The sequence below is a fragment of the Corvus brachyrhynchos genome, unplaced genomic scaffold (genome assembly GCF_000691975.1).
Source record: "Corvus brachyrhynchos isolate BGI_N302 unplaced genomic scaffold, ASM69197v1 scaffold27, whole genome shotgun sequence".
Lineage (NCBI taxonomy): Eukaryota > Metazoa > Chordata > Aves > Passeriformes > Corvidae > Corvus > Corvus brachyrhynchos.
In genome coordinates, this window is record NW_008239139.1 from 556,205 (window position 1) to 561,832 (window position 5,628).

Below are 5,628 nucleotides of genomic sequence, written 5' to 3' on the forward strand. Positions count from 1 at the left end.
TCAGCAGGATATGAGGAATACATTTAATTTTTGTTGTGTAGAATAGGAATTTTTTTTTTCTTTGCTCTAAGTGTATCTTTTAATACAGCTTTACCGGTGGAATAATTAACAAAGCCTGCATCACAAATGTGGTGCTCTCAGGAGCTAGGTACTGATGTGCCCTTTCCCATTGCAGCAGAGGTAGGAGGGTTTCTAGTGAGCTCTGGGAAGCAGGAGTCTCTCAGGAATTCCTCAGCACAGCAAAGGCACCAGTAGGTGCTATTGGTGATTTTCACCAGGATTTTCTTCAGTGAGTTTTTCTTCCTTCCAGCCAAGGACAAACCTCTGACACTAGCCCACATTATTGTTTGAAGACAGATTGAAATCTCATGATTCTGACATCGTTTTATTTTTAATTTCCACACTGCAAATGTCAGGGGAAAAAATACCCTAAAAATTATACTTCAGAAAAGACTATAATTACTTCCAATTAAATCATGGCCCTGGTTGTTTGAAAGACAACCACAGCTAGAATTTCATTATCTGATAAGCACTTTTTTAATATATATTTCAAAGTTTCTTTTATTAATAATAAGAAGAAAAGGATCCAAGATCCTGCAACAATACCTGAGCCAACTGCAAAAGCTCGACGATGGGAAATTGTGTTTAACCCCTCAAATGGAGAGGCCACATAATTTTTAGGGCATTTATTTCAGTGATACTCCTGATGGGGAAGCAAGCTCAGGAATGTGATCAGATGTGGTGGTAGGTCTGGCTGAGGTGACCCAGATCTCTGCCTTCCCCGGGGCACTGATCAGGCTGTGCGCTTTCATCGCACCTTTCCTCCATCCGTGGTACCTAAAGCGTTTTACAACATCTGTCCTGTTTCTCATCACCACACTCCTGTCTCTATCAGGGTACATCTGTTGAAGCCACTAAGGTTTTATCAGCATCATCTGGTTTCATATTGGGAATTAAGCCTCATCCCTCTGTACGCCTGTGCTGTAAATCCATTTGTTACCCCTTGAAAGGGGCATTTACATCACTTGAGCTGCATTGAGGAAGGCACTGATGTTCAGACTGAGTAAAAATACCTGAGTTCTTACAGAGTCCCACTTGCTGATGCATGGGATAATTGTGCTGTAGGGTTTTGGGGTCTTATTTTGAACTTCAGCTGTGACAGAGCCATCAGTCCCCAACCGCACTCAAGTATGCAGCGTATTTTCCATATGTGTTCAAAGATAAGGGCCTTCCCTCAGAACCTTACAAAATAAGCAGGCATTGCCCCAGCCCAGTGCACTGGCTATTTTCTGATGTGCTTGGGAGTCTGTCTGTATCATTTGCCAGGTGCAAGAGGGACACATGGGCTTGAGGGAAGGGGCAAGGGGGCTTCCACTAAACACCTGCCTGCAAAAAGGCTTGTGTGTGGAGGGACAGGTGACACTGAAGGGAGCAGGGTCCAGCAACAGAGCAGCAGCAGGGTGTAAAGTCGGTTAACAATGTGGCACCTTTCACTTAGCATCCAGCCAGCCATAAGCCCAAGTGTTTCAGTCACTAGCAGCGACCCAAAATCCCTGTCACAAGGGACAGGATTTCCTCCAGGTGATGCCACAGAGGCAGCCTATAGCAGGTGTTTGCTAATAAGGATCCTTGTGGGTCCCTTCCAACTCAGAATATTCTGTGGTTAGCAGAGATGTAATGGACATACCATAGCAGGCTGCCTCGGCATCCACAGCTTGCACACAGAACAGACATTTCTGCTATCCATGGAAAAATCCTTCCCCAAATATTCCACATCACAGTGGCTGCTCTCTGAGCTGGTCTTATTAGGTGGAAAGAAATTAAAAATTGCAATTGATTCACCAGTAAAAATATGTGAGTGTACCCAGCAAATAATGTAGATTCCCTCAGCACTTACCTAATAATTTTGCTTTTAATTAAACTGTCCATTCCCTCACTGATTTACATTTAAAAAGAAAACAACTGTGTGTATTTCACTGGGAAACCTTCCCCTGGTGTTTAAAAAAAATATTTTGCTTTGCTTAATGTGAAAGATTTGGAGCCTGATCCTTGTTAACAACTTGCTGCATTCCAGCTCCACCATGAACGCAAACAGGTATGAAAGGTTGTCACTGAAGGGAACATGCTCACCCTGTGTGCTTACAGCCTTTCTCTTCTGCTTTTTCTTTGGGTTTTTTTGGTTTGTTGTGTTGTTATTGTCATTGTTTTTAATGTACCATACAGTCTTTTATTAGTACAGTTTTAGGCTCAATCTCTCCAAAGAAATAATTGCAGTGGATGGACACTGAGCCAAGAAAGCTGGGAGCCACAGACCCCGCAGCTTTGGGGTAAAGAGGAAGAAATTGCATCTCAGCAGCAGGCACCTCTGGCAATGCTTCTGGCATGCTCTTGGCACAGCAAGGGTTTCGTGGAGGCACCAGAGAAGAGGTGGTGAAGGTGCCGTAGAGTTTCTGGTTCTGAGAGACCAAAGGGCATCTTTTGTCCACTCACACAACCCCCCTAGAATGCGAATCATGACCAAAAACTATGTTTTAAAACTCATCTGCCTTCCTTCTTAAACTTGACTTCCAAAATCTATAGTAATTTCTAACCGAAAAGACAAAAAAGCCCAAACTCTCACAATTTCCAGCAAGAAACAGCAACTTCTGCTGCTCCCGCTGCAGTTGGTACCAGCAGGCCCCTGAGACACACCAGTGAAACAGCATGTGCCTTTCCGGAGAAGTGAGTTACATGCCAAGACCACCAAAATTTGTGCTCCAAAATGTGGAGCAGAAATGGAGCCCCTTTGAGTGCCAGCCCAATGCTGTGAAAAGGCCACCCCTCCTTTTCTTGGCTTAGTGTGTGCCACCACCACCCAGCAGCCACGTTGGACATAGCTGGGGATGCTGCTGCCTTGGTGGTACTCCATGACACAGCTGAGCATCATACTTGTACCCAGACTACGGCTATGTTTATAGGAGACCCAAATGGGCAAATGGAGAAATGAAAAAACCTGAAGATGAGGCATTAAAAGGTGCTTCTCCAGGGCTGGTTTGTCTTCCTCTCACAAGAGAAGGGGACAGAGAGAAGAAGTAATCTGTTAAGGTTAGAAAATCTCTCAGGATTCAAAATTTCAGTGACACCTCCTCCAATCTCAGGCAGAGAGTGGACCATGATCTCTCCAGCAGAATGGCCTTGCCCCAGGGCTGTTGCAGGTGCACTGCTGATGACTGGCTCCTGACAGGTATGTTCACACCACAGGTATGTTCACACCACATCTTTGGCCTTGGCTCAGGGGCCCAGATGGCTAAGGGTGTAACATCCTTGCATGGATGCTCAGTTTTGGGGAGAATGGAAAGAAGGTTGTAGGCTCAGAGCTGGGCCATCTCCAGAGTGCATCCCCATCTGTTCACAGCAGTGGGAAAGTACAGCAAGGAGTTGTACCTCCTTAGCTCCAATCATGTGTCCTAAGTTCTCTCCGAAAGAGACACTCGGGGAGGCCCCTGTGTGAGCTGGGGAGGGAGGCTGTGCCCAGCTGGGCAAACCCCTGCTCCCCCTGCATGCCCACAGAACACCAGCATCCTCTATGCAGCACATTGTGGCAGCCAGTCTGGGCCAAGGTCAGGACATATTGGGGCTGGTTTTTATTTACCAAATGTCACCTCATTTGGCAACAACATTTAAAAATATGTAAGATCAGAACAGTCCTTATTGTTAAAAACATGCCCGTTAATTTTCCTATCTTGGGACAAATTGTGGGTGGATGAGAGTCTGTAATGTCCTTAGCAATACTGAACCTGAGAGACATTCAAGAATTGATGTCCTGGACCAGCCAAGTAGTCTATCAAGTTCAGCACCTTTTCCCTAAGACAAGCAGAATAACCAGTGCTTTGAAGCCAACAGTTTTAGCATTTGCCTAAGTATATCAGGTGCAGGTTAGATGTTCCTGTGTCCCCCTTCATGCCAGCCATAGGGCTAGGAGGCACCACTTCCATGCCCAGGCTACACATGGTGAGTCCTGCAGACATCACTGATGACCCCTTCCTCCTTTTCTTCTGGCAAGGAGTGAGTTTGGTTTGTATTTTAAGCTCCTGTGTCATGCCAGTTTTGATGGACGTGGCGTTAACACAGACCCCACGGGCTATGGGATAGCCCAGGGTGAAACAAAAGGAGAAGAAACTATCAGTGCAGTCTCACACAGCAGAGACTGGTACATCTGCCCCCATTCTGCAGCTGAGGAGAGTGAGGGTGGTGTGACTAACCTGGAGCCACACTGCAGCAGAATGCAACGCCAAGACGTGAAGCTGGTTCCTATAGCAGCCTGCTCTTCCATTGTTGTCTTCTGCTCTTCCCCAACACTTCTCCACATCTCTTCTGTCTCTCTGAGACAGGGCTCCATGGCTGCTGCTCTGATCAAGGGCAGGGAGGCAGGCTGGGATCAGAAGCATCAGTAGCCTTGGAAAGCAGATAGGGTTCTCCATCATAAAGAAGAGAGCAGTGCAGAATTACAATGACCAGAAACACGTCTCAGTAAAATATGAGGCTTTCGACTCATGCCTAGAGCCGAACCCTGCAGGTCACCATAGCTAAACAAAAGAGGGACAAGAAGCATGTTCAAATTCTGTGCCTGCTGTCATCCACACACTTGCCCTCCACCTCTGGCCTGGACTTCCCCAGTGGTCCAGCTGGAGGCAGCTCCATTTCTTTCCAAGATTTAGTGATGGTTGATCTCGGGATCACTCTCAAAATGAAGCAGGGATAAGACGGGAGCAGGTTTTGCTCCCTCTGGTGTACATACTCCCCCAGTGCCATCCCAGCCCACTTTTGAGCCCTCAGTCACCTCCACCAGCCCTGCATGGCACTCCCCGACACATTTAAAATGTATCCTCAGCTTCATGTTGCAAACAGAATGCTAATGGGGCGTGAGACAGCTCTCCTGTAGTTTCAGGCATTTTTCAGTGGAGGGAGAAAAATCATGCAAAACACTGAAGATACCTTGCAAACAAGATGGCCCACAGGAGCCTGGGGATCACATCCTCCGCAGTGCAGCCATGGCCATCGGCTGGCCAGCATGGGTTGTTCCCTGGCCTGCTTTTATCTGCCAGCGTAGGCACCCGCAGCACCCCGAGACAAGGGCCAGGCTGGCTGTAGCGCTTGACTCGCACTGAAATTCCCAAGGAAAAGTTACCTCTTGCCTCGTCCTCGAGGCATCAGTGGGAGTAGCCGGGTGTTGAGCCCTGCTGCGACCAAGTGCTGCGGTGGGAGAGGTCTGGGTGGCACCAGCAGCAGCGAGAGGCAGCGTTTTGGGGCATCAGCAGTAACAGCAGGCACAAAGGGAGTTATGTCTTCACTGGTCCAGTCCCAGATTGCTTATCTGTAAGGAGCTCCAGGCAGTCAGATCCAGACGGCTGTTAATGCAGGATCACAGCCCGAGGTTTTGTTTCCACCTTTGCCAGAGGCTTTGCATGAGTCTCAGCTTCCTTTGCCTGCCTAATGGGTACCTGGCGACTGACCTTCCTTTGTAAAGCTCCTGTCAGGCAAAGGGGGTTCCTGTGGCTTCACCTACAGCTTTCCTCTATGCACGGACAAAAATGATGCTCGTCGGGCTGGTGCTCCTACAGCAAGAGCTCAACTGGAGAGACGGATGAT

The 5,628-nt window shown here is 47.7% G+C and overlaps 1 protein-coding gene across 4 annotated transcripts in view; it reads right to left on the bottom strand.

Moving 5' to 3' along the window:
- Positions 1 to 5,599, bottom strand: part of TBXAS1 (thromboxane A synthase 1) — a 265,782-nt gene extending 260,183 nt beyond the window's left edge. For 2 of the 4 annotated variants that reach the window (XM_017739994.1, XM_017739991.1), the window contains exon 1: positions 4,242 to 5,581. The gene's annotated coding sequence lies outside the window, so the exon portion shown is untranslated. Of the gene's footprint in view, positions 1 to 4,241 lie in introns of all 4 variants that reach the window. The other 2 variants (XM_017739992.1, XM_017739993.1) reach the window with 2 other exon arrangements.
- Positions 5,600 to 5,628: the final 29 nt, after the last annotated feature.